The 21,579-nt window shown below is 43.7% G+C and overlaps 1 protein-coding gene and 1 long non-coding RNA gene across 10 annotated transcripts in view; one reads left to right on the forward strand and one right to left on the reverse strand.

Moving 5' to 3' along the window:
• The window catches only part of CREB1 (cAMP responsive element binding protein 1), a 77,508-nt gene extending 69,693 nt beyond the window's left edge, over positions 1-7,815 (reverse strand). For all 4 annotated transcript variants that reach the window (XR_012517630.1, XM_010336396.3, XM_003925607.4 and 1 more), the window contains exon 1: positions 7,598-7,815. The gene's annotated coding sequence lies outside the window, so the exon portion shown is untranslated. The remainder of the gene's footprint in view (positions 1-7,597) is intronic.
• Positions 7,816-7,916: 101 nt separating this feature from the next.
• Positions 7,917-21,579, forward strand: part of LOC120364355 (uncharacterized) — a 380,014-nt gene continuing 366,351 nt past the window's right edge. For all 6 annotated transcript variants that reach the window (XR_012517631.1, XR_012517632.1, XR_012517634.1 and 3 more), the window contains exons 1-3: positions 7,917-8,056; positions 17,740-17,940; positions 19,506-19,558. This is a non-coding gene — a long non-coding RNA (uncharacterized LOC120364355). The remainder of the gene's footprint in view (positions 8,057-17,739; positions 17,941-19,505; positions 19,559-21,579) is intronic.

Here is a 21,579-nt window from a genome sequence, read left to right on the forward strand (position 1 = left end):
GCAGTAAAGTTTATCATCTCAGCAATCGTATAGGTGAATCTCACTATTTTTGAAATAAGTTACAAAATATAAAACTCACTCATAATTACATTAACAAATACTAGAAAATCATCAAGGTAAGTTAACAAGAACGTAAAAAATAAATGAATGCAAGGAAAAATCTAGTAATCAGCCTTACTGGGTAATAATATCCCATGAGTTGTCTGTTGAAAAAAACTCAAAAAACACTGGACTATATGAAATCTTTCTCATCAAGAAAGCCAGCTACAAAACCCTTTTTTGGACAAAATAGTAACCGAAAGTAGTAGTCTATTCAGAACTGTTAAGAACCTCAACAAAAGAGTTAAATTCACCTTGTGAGTTAATTCTTAACCTGGCTTGCTTGCCTCCTCATATGTATCTTGATCATTTTACTAAAACTTTTAAAAACTGGAGCTAAACAGGAAATGAGCCGCTTCTAGTAACAATTTCCTGTCACGAACTATTAGTTTTCATTCAAATAAAAAGTTTTTCATTTAAAGAAATAAAGGCACAAATGGCAGTTTACCTTAGTTTAAAAGGTCATATAACCTAAAAATAGAATCAGCTCACTCACTACTTAATAAAGTCTCCTTACATAATAAAATGCCTCAAATTGTATGTTAAAAAATGAAGAGGCTCTTTATGTGCTGATACAGAATTGCTAAGCCATATTAAGTGGTGAAGGAAAAACATGATATACAAGAAGAGTGTACATACAGTATGCTACCATTTGTACAAAAAGGGGGAGACGGTACATGAATAACTGCTTGTGCTTGCATTAAATACCTCTGAAAGGACAAATAAAAAACTGCTAACACTTAGGTAATAGGGCAAGAGAATGTAGGGCATTTTGCTGCATTATATTTTATGTTTTAAATAACACACCACCTGAATAAATTACTTACTCAAAAAACCAAATTAGAAATACTGTATAAAAAATAAACTCCTCTTTACTTCACCAAAGGTGACCACTTTTTCCTTTGACTGCTTTCTTATGACACATACTTTGCCTTAGTCACTATGTCCCCAACAGTTCCTGGAGGGTACAGATAAGACAGTGTAATCATCTTTGGATTTGTTGTAGCTTCTGACCTACTGTATTACATACAGTAATAATAAATAACTTAAAAAATAACAGACTGGCTAGGCATGGTGGCTGACACCTATAATCCCAGGCATTCAGGACCAGCCTGACCAACATGGTGAAACCTCATCTCTACTAAAAATACAAAAATTAGCCAGGCGTGGTGGTGTGTGCCTGTAGTTCCAGATATTAGGGAGGTTGAGGCAGGAGAATCACTTGAACCCAGGAAGCAGAGCTTGCAGTGAGCTGAGATCATGTCACTGCACACTAGCCTGGGCAACAGAGCAAGAATCCACCTCAGAAAAAAAAAAAAATAAAAACAAAACAAAAAAAACCTGGCCAACACTTGAGCACTTGTACAATGCCTGGAATTTAATGTGTATTACTGTAGAGTTAACCCTGCAATTCTGAGGTAGTTATTCTACATTGATCAGCAAAGAAAGTGAGGTATCGAGAAGTTAAGATAACTTGCCCAAGAGCCCACAGGCAGGAAGTTAAAATAAAGCTTAAGGGACTACCTATCATTAGTTATAGCCCTAAGGTACCTTCTGTATCTCTCACAATCTTATTAAGTATTATTGTAACGTATTATTACGTATGAGGAAACTGAAGCTGAGAAAGATTAAGAAACTTTCTTTGGGACACAAAATTCCTTTAGGGTAGGCACATGATAGTAGTGGGAATGCTTGGATTTAGACGTAGGCCTGGATTTGTGATTCCAAACCTCATGCTTTCAGCTATATCTCTGTCACAGTGAGTGCTCAATAAATATTTGAATTACCATAAAATGTTGTCTCAAGTGATACTGTAGTAAAGATGAGCTCACAGGTGGGTAACAACAACAACAAAAATCCTGCATTTTCCATCCTTACATCTTGCTACATTCCTAAATTTAGATTTGAGCTCTTTTCAATAGAGAAGCCATCAAAGTTACACCATTTATCAAGATATTTGCAAAACTATGTCACAAACTGGCTGTAAACAAGTTTATGTAACTCAGATTTGATAAGCTATTTATGGAATAAATAAAATTATAAATGTTAGTAATATACTCTAAGCATTAGGTTAAAAATAATTTTCTCTACTGTTATAATAAGGAGAAAGAATTTAAAAATAGGTGAAGGAGAACACGTACTTCGTTTTATCATAACCATACTGTACCCAAACAAACAAAACCAAATGTCTTAAGAATGACAGACAAAGCTACTTTTCCATGAAGAAATCAAAATTTCTAATGAGACCTAATCAAGAATATGAGTTTCAGACAGTATAAAAAGAAAGGTGCCATTTTTATAAATCAGTTTTCTAAGTTTTTTCAGGCTCCTTATGGGAAAAAAAATTCATTCAAAACAGGTAACAAGTTTTAAATTCCCAAAGAGGTGTTCTTTTAACATTCTTCAGGCAAATTCTGTCAAATAATTTATTAGCTTTCTAAACGCAGGTGTTCATGAAGAAAAAAAAAAAGATTCAAGCAGATCCAGCTGTAATTTTTACTGATGGCTGCGACAGTACGGAAGTATAACTTAGCAACATGTTCCAGATGAATGTTCAAATATTAATGAATATAAAAGTTTGAAGTTTCACCTGGAATTGCTAAGAATCACAAATTATGAATGTATAAATAATAAAGTAGGTCAGGCGCGGCGGCTCACACCTGTAATCCGAGCACTTAGAGACGTGTAGGTGGGCAGATCACCTGAGGTCAGGACTTCAAGACCAACCTGGCCAATATGGTGAAACCCTGTCTCCACTAAAATACAAAAATTAGCGTGGCATGGTGGCCTGTGCCTGTAATTCCAGCTACTCCGGAGGCTGAGACCAGAGATGCACTTGAACCTGGGAGGCGGAGCTTGCAGTAAGTCGCAACTCCGCCACAGCACTCCATCCTCGGCAACAGGAACCACACTCGGTCATAAATAAATAACTAACTCTTGGGGAAGACTAATGAAGGAACCTATCAGTAAATTTTTTTTTATTTTTTTGAGACGGAGTCTCACTCTGTCGCCAGGCTGGAGTGCAGTGATGTGATCTCGGCTCAAAGCAACCACTGCCACCCGGTTTCAAGCGATTCTCCTGCCTTGGTCTCCTGAGTAGCTGGAATTATAGGCATGTGCCACCAGATCTGATAATTTTTGTATTTTTAATAGAGATGGGGTTTCACCATGTTGGCCAGGATGGTCTCGATTGATTGACCTCACGATCGTCCCGCCTCGGTTTCCCAACGTATTGGAATTACATGCGGGAGCCATCATGTCCGGCCATCAGTAAACAATTTTAAAAAAACCTAACAAATGAAGATATATATATGTATTTATTTATTTTAATTTTGAGATGGAGTAATTCCAGCTACTTTGGGCTGAGGCCGGAGATTTGCTTAAACCCAGGAAGTGGAGCTTGTAGTGAGCCGCCACCGCGCCACTCACTGCACTCCATCCTGGGCAACGAGAGCCAAACTCCATCTCAAATAAATAAATAAATAAATAATCTCTTGGGCATAACTAAAGAACATATCAGTAAACAATTTTCGGATTTTTTTTTTTTTTTTTTTTTTGAGACGCAGTCTCGCTCTGTCACCAGGCTGGAGTGCAGTGGCGCGATTTCGGCTCTCTGCAACTTCCGCCTCCCGGGTTCAAGCGATTCTCCTGCCTCAGCCTCCCAAGTAGCTGGGATTATAGGTACGCACCACCAGACCCGCTAATTTTTGTATTTTTAGTAGAGACAGGGTTTTACTATGTTGGCCAGGATGGTTTCGATCTACTGACCTCATGATCGGTCCGCCTTGGCTTCCCAAAGTACTGGGATTACAGGAATGAGCCGCAGCGCCTGGCCATCAGTAAATAATTTTTAAAAAACTCACAAATGAAGAGGGGTGTGTGTGTGTGTGTGTGTGCGCGAGTGTGTGCATATGTATATACACACACATACGTATATATAAAATTTTGAGACGGAGGCTGTAATACCAGTTACTCGGGAGGCTGAAGCCGGAGATTCGCTTAAACCCGGGAGGCAGAGCTTACAGCGAGTTGCGACAGCGCCACTGCACTGCATTCTGGGCAACAAGAGCTAAACTCCGAAACTCCGTCTCAAATAAACTATCTCTTGGGCAAGACTAAAGAAAGAGCACATCAGTTAACAGTTTTTTGTTGTGTTTGTTTTGAGACGGAATCTCGCTCTTGTTGCCAAGGCTGGAGTGCAGTGGCGCGATCTCGGCTCACTGCAACCTCTGCCTCCTGTGGTTCAAGCGATTATCCTGCCTCAGCCTCCAGAGTAGCTGGGATTATAGGCATGTGCGACCAGACCTGCTAAATTTTGTATTTTTAGTAGAGACGGGGTTTCACCATGTTGGCCAGGATGGTCTCCATCTATTGACCTCGTGATCCGCCTGCCTCGGCTTCCCAAAGTACTGGGATTACAGGGATGAGCCACCGTGCCCAGCCATTAGTAAACAATTTTTTAAAAATCTCGCAAATGAAGAGTCCTATATGTGTGTGCGTGTATATATACATATATATATATACATATATATAAATTTTGAGATAGCGTCTGTAATCCCAGCTACTCCGGAGGCGGAGGCCGGAGATTCGCTTAAACCTGGGAGGCAGAGCTTGCAGTGAGTCGCGACAGCGGCAATGCACTCCATCCTGGGCAACAAGAGCGAAACTCCATCTCGAACAAATAAATAAATAAATAAAAATATCTCGGGTAAGACTAAAGAAAGAACATATCGGCCGGGCGTGGTGGCTCACGCCTGTAATCCAAGCACTTTGGAGGCTAAAGTGCGCAGATCACCTGAGGTCGGGAGTTCAAGACCAGCCTGACCAACATGGTGAAACCCTGCCTTTAAAAAAAAAAAAAAAAAAAAAAATCAGTAAACAATATATATATATATATTTTTTTTAAATGGAGTCCCGCTCGGTCGCCCAGGCTGAAGTGCAGTGGAATGATCTTGGCTCACTACAACCCCTGCCTCCTGGCTTCAAGCAATTCTGCCTCAGCTTCCCGAGTAGCTGGGATCACAGGCGCGAGCCACCACACCCAGCTAATTTTTTTTTTTTTTTTTTTTTTTTTTTTTTTTTTAAGTAGAGACTAGGTTCACCATGTTGGCCAGTCTGGTCTCGAACTCCCGACCTCAAGTGATCCGCCCACCTCGGCCTCCCAAAATACTGGGATTACAGGTGTGAGTCGCCACGCCCGGCGTATATTATTATTATTTTTGAGACGGAGTTTCGCTCTTGTTGCCCAGGCTGGAGTGCAATGGTGTGATTTTGGCTCACCCCCACCTCTGTCTCCCGGGTTCAAGCGATTTTCCTACCCCAGTCTCACGAGTAGCTGGGATTACAGGCATGCGACACCACACCCGGCTAATTTTGTATTTTTAGTAGAGAGGGGGTTTCCCCATGTTGGTCAGGCTGGTCTCGAACTCCTTATCTTAAGTAATCTGCCCGCCTTGGCCTCCTAAAGTGCTGGGATTACAGACAGGCATGAGCCACTGTGCCCGGCCTCTGGTGTATATTCTTAACAAGAAAAAAAATTCTACTCAACTGATGGTGGCTTGCGGAACATCATTAAGGAAAAATAGTAATCTACCATTATCAATACTGTAGTAACTTTTTCAGCGATTGGAAGTAAAATCATTTTCCCAATCTTTATAGAGAACCTCTCTTTATTGTATCTTCTTAATTTTCTTGGCAATGACAAATTGATAATGTGGTCTTTTTTTAAGAAGAAGCAATACAGCAAAGCAGGTTTTGGAAAAGTGACTTGCATACAGAAAAATAAGACAGTGCTTCTACTGCCAATCAATATTTGTTCCCAACCAGAAGCCTTGTATGTATCAATCACAATGCAACCATACAATGACAGGCAAATACTTTTAAAACAAACTTGTTCGTCTTTGCACCACCTAAAATAACTGCTCGGAGCTTTACTTTTAAATCAGGAAATGAGCCATAAATATAAAAGATTGCAATAGGCAGCAATCAAAAGTATCTTCCACTAAACCTTCAGAAGGCAGACGTAAGCCGAGGTTAGAATTATAACTTGAGATGGCATTACGAACTTAAATAGGTCATACCACATGTCCTTTAAAAATTGTCTTTTAATTTTTAATGTGTCAATGACTTTTCTGCTGTCCTCTTTTCCCAACAGGCAAAGAAAAAAAATACAGCTTGTGGCTTAAATTCTCAATCTCAAGACCCGAGTTACCTACTGCATGAGAGACAAATAATGGATACTTTAAAGTCTATTTTTAGAATTAGTATTATATCAGTCTCTCATTAAAGTTCACACAGAAATTCGTGGGAGAGATGGTGGGGGGTGGGAAGGAGGGTGTAGGGAGAGCCAGATGACCCAAAACGCGGTTGGCAAGGTGGCACCCCGCGAAATGATGTAAAACAAGAGTACGTCCGCTGATACTCGTTTCAACGAAGTGTTTCAGAAGTGATAATCACCTTATTGAAAAGGGTTAAAACCGAAACTGTTTTCAAACACCAGCTTCCCTTTTATAAGATCCCAACAGTTTTTTAAAGTTACTACAAATATGTTTTTTTTTAAGCACCCCTTCTCCCAAAAAGCATGCATTTCCATGACTACCGGATTAAAACAAACAAACAACAAAAAAAGGCAAGGGGGTGAGGGAGTCATAAACTCCCCCCAGGCACAAGCCCTCATCTCTCAACTAAGCAACACAGGGCAGAAAGCAGCATTTCCTCAACGGTGTGGGAGCGGGAGGGAAAGGGCATGAATAAAATACAGCACGAGAGGAAACCTTGGGTTTCGAACTTTATTGCACAAAAAGTGGAGAGAAGAGTAGGTCAGACGTTGCAGCTCTTCCCCTTGCGAAGCGAGCATGGCAGACAGCGAGGCCACCGGGAAGGCAGCAGGCACCTTCACCTCCTCTGCCCTCAACTGTCGCCTTCTTCCTCCTCCACCCCCCACCGGCACCCAGGCGGCGGCTGCCCCGGAGGCCGGGCCGGGTCGGATCGGGTCGGGTCGGGTCGGGGGCGAGGCGGGCGGCGGGGGCCGGACGAACGGGCTGCGCAGGGGGCAACGCAGGGACTAGCGGGCGGCCTCCCCCGGGGCGACTCCCGGCTCCCGGCTCCCGGCTCCCGGCTCCCGGCTCCGCGCCCGGCCCGGCGGCGGCGGCGGGAACGCGGGCGCCAGCTCGCCGCGGCCGGCCGCCCGCACACACCCCCGGCCGCCGGCTCCCACCCCGCCCGCCGCCCGCCGCCCGCCGCCCCCCGCCATGAGCGCCGCCGCTGGCTGCAGGCAGAGTCGCTGCCGCCCCGGCCGCCGCTGGCTCCAGTCCGCCGCCATTATTCTTTGTTCGCTGCGAGCGGCGGCGATGTTGTGGGGCTCGGGCGGAGGCTCCATCTTTACCGCGGCCCCTCCTGCGAGGGGAAGGCCCCAAGCGCGGGTGTCCGGCGCCTCCCCGTCCCCCCTCCGTCCCCCCGGCTCTCTCTGGCTCCTGCCTCCTCCTCCTGCTCCTCTTACCGGTGGTACAAGCTCCTCCGTCACTGCTTTCGTTCACGGCCCGGATCTCGCTGGAGTTTTATTCTCTCCCCCACGTAACACACCGCGTCAAACTACACCTCCGCCGCGTCACTCACCAACACTCCGCTTCTCCCAGCCGCCCGGGCCACAGGCAGCAGCAGCCGCCGCCGACTGAGGAGCCGCAGCCAGGGAGCCAGCCAGCGCCGCCCAGTGCCGAGTGCGCAGCGGCCGCGCACGGAAACAGCCGAGCTCGGCCCGGAGGAGCTCGAGCGGCCCCGCCCCCGCGCTGGGGACGGAACTTGCCGAAGGCCTTCGGGCTTCTTCGGACGAGGCGAAGAGGTTGCGCCGGTAGAGGAAGGCGAAGGCGGGCTGAGCCCAGCGCCGGGAGGGGTGGTCTAAACCCCTCCGCCGCGTTAGGATCGATAAAGCCGGCGGCGGAAATTTGAAGGAGGAAACGGGGTTTGTGTGTGGCCCAGTGGGGAATTCCCGAGGGGTGTTAGCGACTTGGTGGAAACCCCCGCGCAGGCCTACCCCTGCGGCGGTGAGCGGCGGGCTCGAGGGCTGCTGCGGCTGCCGGGCTCTGCCCTTCAGCGCCTCCAGCCCCGGGAACTTTCCGACGCCGCCAGCACGCGGGCGCAGCGCCGCTCCGGCTGGAACGCGGCCGGCCCGCGGGAGCCGTGTAGGCTGGGGAGGAAGGGCTGCTGCGCCTCTGCCAGCGTCCCGGGGCCTGGGGCCTGGGGCTCGGGGACGTCGTGGGACTCAGTGGGGACGGGTTTTCCTTTCCGAGACTCCGCGGAGAAACCTGGCGGCCGCCGGCCGGACATGCCTTCCCGGACGTTGGCTCGGATACTCTGGCACCGCGGGGTCTGCCCGGGCCGTGGGTGACGTCGACGGCTCTAGGAGGCCTCCAAGCCACTACCCGCCCGGACCACTGGAAATATGCCCCATCCCACCTCCCCGCCTTTCTCCAGACAACATCCTGTGTCGCTTTCTTTCCTCGGCCTGTTCTCTACAGCAGGGATTCGCACCCTCTGCACTGTGAACCCAGCAGGGGAGCTTCCGTGGCTGGAAACTACTGAACCGCTCTCTTAGAGGTTGCCCAGGCCACACCCCTAGGTCCCCATTCTCCTTGGTAGTGAACTCTGCAGCCCTCTCTCTGTCCCTGGGCTTTAAAGTCCTTTTTTTTTGAAAGACGGAGACTCAATCTTGTTACTATCTCGGCTCACTGCAACCTCCGCCTCCCGGGTTCAAGCGATTCTCCTGCCTCAAGTAGGAGGGAGGAGACTCCCAAGTAGCTGGGATTACAGGCTCCCGCCACCACGCTCGGCAAATTTTTGTATTTTTAGTGGAGACAGGGTTTCACCATGTTGGCCAGGCTGGTCTAGAACTTCTGACCTCAGGGGATCCGCCCGACTCGGCCGCCCAAACTGCTGGGATTACAGGCGTGAGCCACCTCTCCCTGCCTCAAGTCTTAATCATTCTTTTTCTAAAGCAGATGCGTCTTTAGGAAGCAGAGAGGGTTCAAATCCGGACTCCATCCCCGCCTCACTTCTTTTATAATGAAAGAGTTGTTCTTGGTGCTCTAGGTCCCGTACTGTTTTCTCATGGACTTTGCGTTAACGAGTTTCCTTTCCTTCTCTACCGGCTGTTTCTTACTAGTATTTACACATGCTTAAGTCTTTCAATTCTTTAAAAAGATTTCTCCCTAAATTGCTCTCCAACAACTCCAGGTGTCTCTTGCCCCATGGACAGTCTCTCTCACATCCCACTCCCCAGCCCACTTCAGTGTCCCCACCGCTCACCTGAAGTGGCTTTGAATTGTCACAGACAAACTTCATGTCTGTAAATGAAGCGGATCGTTTTCAGTTCTCATTTTACAAGCCCTCAATCCCAGTATTTGACACGATTGAGCACACTCTCCAAATATACTCTTCCCTCTTGTCTGTGTCACAGATTTCCTCCCTACCAGTGTTTGCTCTTTAACAACCAGTTCCTTCTGTATCTACCCTCTTATACATTGGAATCATGCTGAGCTAAACTCTGGCCCTCTTTCTGAGTCTCCCCATGTACACTTTCCTAGGTGGTCTTATGCTCTTCCAGGGGCATCAACTACCCTCTGTCAAAAGATTCTTCAATCCATAACTCAAGCTTAGATCTTGCTCTGGAACCCTACATTTATATTTCCAACACATTGCTTTTGGTATACTTTTCATTGGATGACTTAAGGCATTTCAGACTCAACCAGTATATCATAATCTCTTCAAAGTGCTCCTCCCATAGTCCCTGGTTCAGTTAAGGGTATCTTAACATCTACTCAGTTCATGCCAGACACCTAGCACACCTTCAACACACGGCAGAATCATCTACATCTGTCTGCTACCTGGAAAATTGGATTTGTGACCTCTCTGTTCCCATGACTTTTTTTTCATTCCCATTCTGGTGTAAACCACTGTCACCTCTTGCTTGAAGTCCTGCAATAACCCATTCAGGTCCTCCAAAACTGCTCTTGCCTCATTCCAATGCATTTGCCATACTGCTGCCAGAGTAATATTTTCAGTATAAATCTGATCAAGTCATTGACCTGCTTAAATTCCTCGGTGGCCTCCCCTTGCTTACCACACATTGTCTAAGCTCCATTATCTGGACTTCTCTTTCTCTCCATCTGTTCCCCTAGTTGCCTGCACTCCTGCCATAGTATTTTAATTTTTTCCAGGCTCTCCTCTTTTTATTCCCTATCATAGGCTCTCACTTCAGGGCATTTACACATGCCCTTCCTTCCTATAGAGTTTTTTTCTCTCACCCATTTCTCCTACCTAACTGTAATTTATCACTTTCTTTTCCAATTCATCATACTTGTTATTTGTTTAGTGTCCATGTAACTGTGCAGGCAGGGACCACACTTGTCTTGTTCACTACCAGCTTTTCCCCTCCTTTCCCATCCCTAGCAACAACACAATGTCTGGAATAGGGTGGTACTTGTTAAATATTTATCAAATACATAGTGAATTTCTGAGTCATCCTGGGCAAAGTTTCTTAACATTTGAGTTCAAATCCTGGCTCTCAGTGAGTTCAGGTTGCTGTAATAAAGTGCTATATAGACTCGATGGCTTATAAACAATAGAAATTTATTTCTCATAGCTCTGGAGGCTGGATGTCTGAAATCAGACTGCCAACATGGTCAGGTTCTGGTGAAGGCCCTCTTCAGGGTTGTAGATGGCTGTGTTTTATCTTTGTCTTACAATGCAGAAAGAGAGCAAGAGCGCTCAGGGTTTCCTTTTGTAAGGCACTAATCCCATTCGCAAGGGGTTTACCTCCCAAAGACCTCACTGCCTAATACCATGACATTTAGGGTGAAGATTTAAAAATATGAATTTGCAGGAGGTGGGGGCACTGGTGAATTTATTGCACTGACTCAGCCACTTACTAGCTAATGACTTTGGGCAAATCATTCACTCTTGTGCCTCAGTTTTCCCATTTGTAAAATAAAGGTGATAATAGCACCTACCTCATAGTGTTATTGTAATGATTACATGACATGTGAAGTATACTTGGAAGAGTGTTTGTACTCGGAACAATGTTAAGAAAAATGTTACCTATTACTAGCTTTTACTTGGATATCTTAGTCTTGTGTCAAATACGTTTTCCAAATTGAGTTCATCTTTCTGCACTTTTACCATGGCAATATACATGATACCAAAACTTTGGAATTATTTACTCATAACCTATAGTTATCACCCACAAATATGGTGAGTTTTTATTTAATTTTACTGATTCGTTTATTTATTTAGAGATGGAGTTTTGCTCTGTTGCCCAGGCAGGAGTACAGTGGCGTGATCTCAGCTCACTGCAACCTCTGCTCCCAGGTACAAGCAATTCTGCCTTGGCCTCCCAAGTAACTGGGATTACAGGCGCATGCCACCACGCCCAACTTTTTTGTATTTTTAGTAGAGACAGGGTTTCATCATATTGGCCAGGCTGATCTCGAACTCCTGACCTTGTGATCCACCCGTCTTGGCCTCCCAAAGAGCTGGGATTACAGGCTTGAGCCAATACACCCAGCCAGTGAGTTTTTATTTTAAAATGTCCTCGTATTCATTCTTCCTTTTTATACACACTAACTTTCATTCAGACCCTATTATTTTGCTAACTTCCTAAGTGGAAGGCCAGCTTCCAATATTCACTTGGGCCTTACTGTCAGACCAGTGGGCCTCAAACAGTTATTAAAACATGAATTCTTCTTGACTTCTGCTCTAATGGCCTTTCTTTCCACCTAACTTTATTCGTTCATTCCAATGCAAGTTATTTTACGACTAACATTTTGGGTATACTCCAGATTTTCAACCTCTCTACTTTGACATATCTCTCTTGGGTATACTCTAGCATTTTCAGCCTCTCTACTTTCTGACATTTCTACTTTCAGCATCCAAGTTTTGTCTCTGGGATTTGGAAGCCACCTCCATTGTAAGAAATTTTTTTTTTTTTTGTGATTAGGCTCTCACTGTGTTGCTCAGGTGCAGTGGCTGTGCACAGTGGCAGACATTGTGTGTGACAGCCTTGCACTCCTGGGCTCAAGCAACTTTCTTGCCCTCAGCCTCCTGAGTAGCTGAGACTGCAGGTGACCCCCATTTTTGACTCAGTTTTCCAATTGCAAAATATTGTCAGTATCAGGGAGATGAAAGTAGAGGAGCTCACATGGATGTAACTAGGTAGAGTATAAGAAAAGTATCTTGAAAGAGGTCCAGAATAGGGAAAAGATTCCATAAGTTGATTACAAAAGGCTTCAAAGATAAAGTGGTATTTGAGAGCTTTTCTATAATCACAACTTCCTTTTCCTGTTATTTTTTGCTCTTGTTTCTGCTGTTGAATATAATTTTTGCTCTCACTGTTAACTCAAGTTCCATGAACCCTGCCTACCCTAGTTCATCACTTCCTGTGATTTGCTTTTCTACCTAACCCCAAGACCATGGTGACTATTTCATTTATTCTAAAAATATCTGCAGAGCACCTACTTTGTGCCAGGGATTCTTCTGCAGACTGGGGAAATTATGAACAAAACAGATTGTCTTTCCTCACAAATGTTCTAACATTTTCAACCTCTTTAGTTTCTGACATTTCTCTGCTCACTCTTTTGTGCCATCATGCACTCTCCTGATCATAACTATTATGTCCAGGTTGACAACTCTCAAAATTATATCTTCTCCCCAAATCACTTTCCCAAACTCCATACTCGTTTACAATGCTGTGTATTCTTGTCTCCATTTGGATGTTGTCTTAGCCTCTGTTCTCCCAGAAAGCACAACCTGAGGCAAAAGCTTCTGTGCTATTATTTTATTAGGGATTATAATTCCAAGGAAACGAGGGTAGGGAAAAGCAGTGAATCGGGGCAGGAGGTCAGGATTCAGTCAAAGGGTTGCCAACACTACTGTCTCCTGCCTCAACACACAGACGCGCTCTCTCTCTCTCTCTCTCTCTCTCTCTCTCTCTCTCTCTTTAATTTTATGGGGGCACCAAGCAGACACTCATGTGACGTGTGACTTAAGCAGGAGGCAAAATGCTGTCAGGTAGTTTCTGCCTAAGTTTGGTTGGCCAGTGGCAATGGGGGCAGAATAAAAGGCCACAGGCCCTACAGGTGAGTGAGGCCAAAAGGATCTGAGGTGTCATAGATGTCTACTAGACATCTCAAACTCAGTGTGTCCACAGGGACCTGATTGTCTCCCTCATGTCCGCACCTGTAGCCCTTTGCATCTTTTTTTTTTTTTTTTTTTTGAGATGGAGTTTCGCTCTTGTTACCCAGGCTGGAGTGCAATGGCACGATCTAGGCTCAGCGCAACCTCTGCCTCCTGGGTTCAGGCAATTCTCCTGCCTCAGCCTCCTGAGTAGCTGGGATTACAGGCACGCATCACCATGCCCAGCTAATGTTTTGTATTTTTAGTAGAGACGGGGTTTCACCATGTTGACCAGGATGGTCTCGATCTCTCGACCTCGTGATCCACCCGCCTCGGCCTCCCAAAGTGCTGGGATTACAGGCTTGAGCCATCGCGCCCGGCCAGCCCTTTGCATCTTAATTGCCAAGGTTAAAATCTTGGCATGATAGGCCGGCGCCGTGGCTCACGCCTATAATCCCAGCACTTTGGGAGGCTGAGGCGGGTGGATCACAAGGTCAAGAGATCGAGACCATCCTGGTCAACAAGGTGAAACCCCGTCTCTACTAAAAATACAAAAATTAGCTGGGCATGGTGGCACGCGCCTGTTAGTCCTAGCTACTCGGGAGGCTGAGGCAGGAGAATTGCCTGAACTCAGGAGGCGGAGGTTGCGGTGAGCCAAAATCGTGCCATTACACTCCAGCCTGGGTAACAAGAGCGAAACTCCATCTCAAAAAAAAAAAAAAAAAAAAAAAAAAAAAAAGTCTTGGCATGATATTAGTGTCTTCCTTTCTCCACATCTATCAGGAAATTTTATTGACTGTACCTTTAAAATATTAATATATCCCCAAACTGACTACATACTACGATTACAAGTGAGCCTAATAACTTCAGCTCTTGCATGGATTACTGCAATCGCTTCTTAAGACCTTTCCCTACTTTTTTCTTGCTGGGCACCAGCCACACTTCCTTGGCACCTTCGGGCTTTTCCAGTGCTTAAAGTGCTTTTTCCAAATATGCAGAGAGGCAATCCCCTTGCCTCCTTCAAATCTTTGCCAACATGTTACCTCACTGAGACCTTAACCACACTACTTAAACTTGCATCTTGCACCTCAACCACCCTGCTACACAACCCAATTTTCTGAAATCCCCTTGCCCTGTTAATTCTTTTTTCTCTATGGGACCTATTACCTTCAAACATACACTCTATTTTACTACTTTTTATGTTTATTGTTGACTGTTTCCCCTGCTAAAATACAGGTGCTAAAAAGCAGTATTCTTGTTTTTGCCCACTGATGGATCTCAAACACTTGGAATCTTGTCCTGGCATAATAAGTGCCATATATATATATATATATATATATATATATATGTATATATATATATATGTATATATATGAACTTATAATGTTCCTGTCTTCAGTCTCAGCTGTTTTACACTGTTAAGATTTATTTTCTTGGCTGGGTGCGGTGGCTCACACCTGTAATCCCAGCACTTTGGGAGGCTGAGATGGGTGGATCACCTGAGGTCAGGAGTTCAAGACCAGCCTGACCAACATGGAGAAACCCTGTCTCTACTAAAAAAAAAAAAGAAAAAGAAAAAAGAAAAAATTTATTTTCTTGATTATTCTTTCAGTTAAAACACGGAGGGAGATATATTATGGGTTTCTTTCTTATTTGGTAAGATTTCCTATAGTCTTAATATAATAGATATCAATAAATACTTCTGGGTGAGGAATTTGTTGAAATTCTCAGTAGCTGTCTAGTTATAATGGCCAAAAAAATGTGAATGACCCAAATGTCCCCATTACTGAATAACCACTTAATTCATTTTTGTCTTTTTTATATTCATGTACCTCTTAACTCTTACAACTATACTTACTCATTTCAGGTATACTTACATATATTCTTTAGTGAACTATGAACTCTCGCTAAGTTTTGTTTTGTTGCACTTGTATCCTAGTCAGTGTCATCTAATAGTAGGTGCTCAGTAGTGTCTGTTGAATGAAAGTGTGAATGAATGGTAACAGTTTCTCCAGCACTGGTGAAGGGAGTGTACCCCACCCTGCTGATTCAAGCATCAGATCTACTCAGAAATTCTTCCCCTGCTGAGAAGATAGGGAAGCTGAGACTTTTCACAGTTGAAATCAATGTGAAAGGAGCTGTTATCAATGCTCCCTAAGTAATCTTGTGGTTTTATTATTTATTTGTTTATTATTTTTGAGACAAAATCTCACTCTTGCTCAGGCTGGAGTGCACTGGTGTGATCAACACAGCAGCCAGAGTGATACCAGTAGCTGGGATGACAGGCACACACCATCGTGCCCAGCTAATATTTTTAAATGTATTTTCTATAGAGAGAGTCTCCCTGTGTTGCCCAGGCTTTTCTTAAACACCTGGGCTCAAGCAGTCCTCCCACCTTTGCCTCCCAAGTGTTTTGATTATGGGCATGAGCCTACCACAACAGCTGTTATTTTAATTTGACTTTCCAGATAGAAAGAAAAGAAAGCACTAATCTTTTCACAACTATTCCTGATCCGTTTACCAGTTACATTTCCCCCATGCAAATTAATATACTGTATCCTAAAATTGATTTAAAAAACCAGAAAAACAAAACAAAGAAAGTTTTGGCTTTTACTTCCCCTTCCAGCTATTGTCCCATTTTTTTTTTTCCATTCTCCTTTACAGTAAAATCCTTGAAAGAATTCTATATTCACTGCCCCAATTCCTTTTCTCCTGTTTTCTATTAAAACTATTTCAATTACCTCTTGCCCCCAGCATTCCACTAAAATTGCTCTCCAATTACTTTGTTACTTTGTTAGTTAATCCAGTGGCCGGTTCTCGGTCTCCATCCTTGACCTATTAGCATTTGGCATAGTTGATTACTTCCTCCTCCCTGTAACACTTTCTCCACTTAGTTTATAGGACACTTCAGTCTCCTGGTTTTAGCCCTACGTTACTGGTCACTGTTCTCAAACTCTTGCTCACTGACGTTTTATATAGGAGTATCCCAGGCCCTTGCCTTGGACTTTTTTTCTTCTGTTCCTACCCGCTTTCCTAAAGTGCTCTAATTCAATCTTATGTCTTGAAATATAAATGTGCTCACAACTCCCGAGTCTTAACTCCAAACTTGAATTCCAAGTACCTCAGCATCTTTACTTGTACATTTAATAGACTTCTTCATTTCATCATATCCAAAACAAAACTTGGGGTTTTTGGCATACCCCTTCCCCTCAAAAAATTTATCTACCTACAACCTTCTTTATCTCAGTTACTGGCAACTCCATTGTTCGAATGCTGAGGCCAACTCACCAATTCTTTTCTATCCCACATTCAGTTTGTCATCAAAGCCTGTTGCTGGCTCTACAAAATATATGACCACTCTCCCCACCTCCACTGACAGCAGCTTGGTTCAAACTACTGTCATCATTGACCAGAATTTTATATTAGCTACCTTTCGCATTCATTCTAGTCTCAACACAGCAGCCAGAGTGATACCTTTAAAATATAGAGCAGATCATATCAAGACTGTTCAAAACTTTCTACAAGTGCCCTATCTCACTCAGAGTAAAAGCCAAGATTTTTACAGTTAGTCTCTGCACACCTTCCTTACCTCTCTGGTCTTACTTCCTGCTGTTATTTCCTCCACCATTCTCTGTTGAGTCACATTGGCAGCCTCCTTGCTGTTTCTCAAATGCTTTGAACACACTCTCTCCTAAGAAACTTTGCCCTTGCTGTTGCCTCTGCTCTGAATGCTCCTTCCAGATATCCATGTCTTCCTCGACTCCTCAGGTCTTTGCTCAAATGTGCCAATTTCTGTGAGGCTTTTCTTTTTCTTTCTTTCTTTTTTTTTCTTTTTGAGATGGAGTCTCATTCTTTTGCCCAGGCTGGAATGCAGTGGCGCGATCACGGCTCACTGCAACTCTGCCTCCTGGGTTCAGGAGATTCTTCTGCCTCAGCCTCCCGAGTAGCTGGAACTATAGTCATGCACCACCATGCCCAGCTAATTTTTGTATTTTTAGTAGAGATTGGGTTTCGCCATATTGGCTGGGCTGGTCTCAAATTCCTGAACTCGTGATTCACCCGCTCCCAAAGTGCTGGGATTACAGGCGTGAACTACGGGGCATGGCCGAGATCCTTCTTTACTACCACAGTGACCATTGATCACCCAGCAACTCATCTCTTTGCTCTTTTGGCTCTCCCTATTTTCCTTTAGTACTTTATTTTTCTCTGGAGCACCTATCACTTTCTCTGTGCTATATATTAACTTATTTATTGTGTTTATTGTCTGCACCCTCTAGGGCAGGGACTTTTGTTTCTTTTCTTTTTTTTTTTTCATTGTTGTATCCTTAACATCTAGAAGAGTGCTTGGTACACAGCTGGCACTCAAATATTTGTTGAATGAATGCAATTGAAATTTTGCATGATTAGCATAAGCAGGCCTTTCTTAGACTGATCATCTGTAGGTGCATCTATAAATATTGAGCTTCTGTATTGCAGCCTGAGTCATGGTGGCTCCACCGAGTTATCGTCTTCTTGTGGTGCCCGATTTCTACGTGGCTACACTCTGTCTGGATTCCTTGTAACTGAAAGAGACGAAGACCACTTTGAAGCTTTCTGGTCTCCCATGTCAGAGTCAGAAGTGGAGAACTGATCAGCAAGATTCTGGTGGCTTGTAATTAGCATTTCAAGGGCCAAATGGTAAGTTACTAGCACTGCTGCATGCTCCATCTTCCCTGCAGCTGAAAGCAATGCCATGTAAACAAAGTCAAGTGGTCTCTTATTATCTTAGAAATTGCAAAAAGGCCAGTGGCTGGCAACTAAAACCAGTAACAGTAGCAAGCAAAGATTTATTGAGTGCTTACTTTGTGCTGGCACTGTTCTAAACACCTTTGGATGTATTACATAATTTAATACAGCAACCCAGTGGGGAAATATTAATATTAGGAACATTTTACAGATGAGTAAACTAAAGCCAGAGAAGACATGTGTCTGTGGTTCTTACAGCTAGTGAGTGTCAAGAATCAGAATGTGAACCCAGGCACATTTTGACAGGTTTTAGAGCCTGAACTCAACCATTGTGTTACACTGTGTCCTTATAGAATGAAAAGGGGAGAGGAATTTTACCTTGAAAAGAAAGCAAAATAGGCCTGGCCTACTGGCTCATGCCTGCAGTTCCAGGACTTTGGGAGGCCGAGGCTGGCAGATCACGAGGTTGGGCTAAAAATGCAAAAATACTCCACTAAAAATAGGAAAATTAGCTGTGTATGGTGGCGTATGCCTGTAATCCTAGCTACTCGGGAGGCTGAGACAGGAGGATCACTTTACCTGGGAGGCAGAGGTTGCAGTGAGCTGAGATCACGCCACTGCAGTCCAGTCTGGGTGACACAGCGAGACTCTGTCTCCAAAAAAAAAAAAAAAAGAAGAAGAAGAAAAGAAAGCAAAATAATTATGACTTTATCACTCTGTCATTCTAAAAGCACCTTCCTAACCAAGCATGTTCTTCTGGTATCAGCCCTGTTGCCATTTCATGCATAATACAAGATTTAGGCTGACTGGCCTCCAAGGTACCTTGTCACTCTTCCTAGTCAAAGGAGTGGACTCTTCAGAACACTCTGCCTTCCCCTGCATTTTTGCTTCAGTAGCTCTTGCTCTTTAGCTGAGCTCTGAAGAGTGCATCATTAACTCTTGAGAACCACACATAACTCGCCAACATCAATACCCTAGTCTGGTTTAGGTCCATGGATTCCATGTTTTTATTTCCATCAAAGCACCTATCATACTTGTCATTGTTTGGTTATTTGTCTATTTCCCTGCTAGATTAATCTCTGTGAAGACAGAGATTGTGTCAGCTTCATTCATTGCTATATCCTTAATACCTAGCATGGTGTTTGGCATGTTGGAGGAGTTTGGTAAAAAATTTTCGGATGTTCCATCAGGACTTGGTAAAAAAAAATTCGAGTGAATGTAAGTGATATTTCTATAGCATATCTGCAATTATATTTAGGTATTAAGGGGAATTTTCTTGTGGCTGGGCTAGCCTACCTTTTTAGACATGAAAAAGATGATTTTCTTTCAGTCTGCCTTCTAGCTGTTGGGTTTTCATGTTATGGTATCACTGCCAATGCCAAAATGCTAAGTTTTTAATTAGTGCCACTGTCTGCTTCAGCTACAACTGACATTCAGCTACTGTGTGATGGATGTCTTCCTAGGATCCTCTACATATATGTACTAATTTAAGTTTACATAACTTCTTTGGGTTTCAGGTTCCTCAGCTATAGAGCCAAGTTACCTAACTGACTTCCACAAGATCAAACTGGTAAGTTTGAGAATTGGGGTCTGAATTTAGAACTTCCAGTTCTAAGTTTAGCCTTTTTGTTCATATATAATGTTGCCTTCCTATTCCCATCTGTGATCCTTCTCTACCAGTCCACAGGTAGCACCAGATTACTAAGTAAACTGCACATTTCATATTCTTGTTATATTCATTTCTTTAAAAAAAAAAAAACTTTTTGGTGCGGTGGCTCAAGCCTGTAATCCCAGCACTTTGGGAAGCCGAGGCGGGTGAATCACAAGGTCAAGAGATCGAGACCATCCTGGTCAACATGGTGAAACCCTGTCTCTACTAAAAATACAAAAAATTAGCTGGGTATGGTGGTGCGTGCCTGTAATCCCAGCTACTCAGGAGGCTGAGGCAGGAGAATTGCCTGAACCCAGGAGGTGGAGGTTGCGGTGAGCCGAGATCGCGCCATTGCACTCCAGCCTGGGTAACAAGAGCGAAACTCGTCTCAAAAAAAAAAACCTTTCTCGCACCTATAATCCCAGCACTTTGGGAGGCCGAGGTGGGCAGATCACCTGAGGTCCAGAGTTTGAGACCAGCCTGGCCAACATCCTGAAACCCCATTTCTACTGAAAATACAAAAATTAGCGGGGCGTGGTGGCATGCACCTGTAATCCCAGCTACTTGGGAAGCTAAGGCAGGAGAATCGCTTGAACCCAAGAGGCAAAGGTTGCAGTGAGCCAAGATTGTGCCACTGCACTCCAGCTTATGTGACAGAGTGAGACTCCTTCAAAAAAAGAAAAGAAAAGTATAAAACTGTATGTAGAATAATGCCCTCTCCCCTAGGATGCCATGTCCTGATTCTTGGAACCTATGAATAGATTTTCTCTCATGGCAGAAGGGACTTTGCAGTTTGATTAAGTGAAGGAGTTTGAGATGAGGAGATTAATCTGTAGTATTTGGGTGGGCCCAATGTGATTAGAAAGATCCTTACAAGGAAAGAGGAAGGAAGAAGAGTTGGGATTTGCTTCACTGCTGGCTTTGAAGAAGGAAGATGAGGCCATGAGCCAAAGGATGCAGACAACCTCTAGGAGCTAGAAATGTCAAAGAAACAGATTCTCCCCTAGAATTTTCAGGAGGAATACAGCCCTGCTGACACCTTGATTTTAGCTCACCGAGACCTTTGAACTTCAGCCCTCCATAACTGTAAGATAATAAATTTGTGTTGTTTTAAGCCATTAAGTTTGTGGTAATTTGTTACAGCAGCAATAAATAGTAATACAACCTTCTAAGGACAAAAAGGGCAGGAAAAGAGATAATAGAAATTGAGAGAACTCAACATATGTTTGCAAGATGAAAAGTAGATGGAAGAAAGGTAACTGACTTGGCAGAGTAGAGGAAGCTGATACCTAAGTGCCTGCAGAAGGAATTAGAGGCTGTATTTTTCCATTCGTTAGCAGAAACTAGGAAAAATGTACAAAGGGGAGCCTACAGAACATATAGCTAAACATTAAAAGATATAGGCTGCTAAAAAATTGCTCACTAAAATATATCCAAGTTCTGTGATGTACACAGAGCTTTCCTCTGTCATTTTAGTGCCTTCTTAAATATGACTGGAAAATACCAGCTACTTGGGAGGCTGAGGCAGGAGAATCACTTGAACCTAGGAGGTGGAAATTGCAGTGAGCTGAGATGGCGCCACTGCACTCCAGCCCGTGTGACAGAGGGAGACTCTGTCTAAAAAAAAAAGAAAGAAAAAAGAAAAGTATAAAACCTCTTACACTTACAAGAAAGCGTGCTGCATCAAAGAGATAAGTCAGCAAACCATCTAACCAACCAAACAGAAAATCTGATGTGTTTGAATGTACTGAGATGAGATTTGAACAACTGGTAGAGAGTTTTGCATTAGTGATATATTCTTAGAAAACTAAGTAAATGAAAAGAGCAATACAGTTATTAACTCCAAGAAAAACAAAGAGTTGTGTAGAAGAAAAGTAGTCATAGTTTATATTTGGCTCAAATCTGACTAAAATACAAGATTCTAACAGTATAAATACTGA

This window comes from Saimiri boliviensis, chromosome 5 (assembly GCF_048565385.1).
Source record: "Saimiri boliviensis isolate mSaiBol1 chromosome 5, mSaiBol1.pri, whole genome shotgun sequence".
NCBI classification, from domain to species: Eukaryota; Metazoa; Chordata; class Mammalia; order Primates; family Cebidae; genus Saimiri; species Saimiri boliviensis.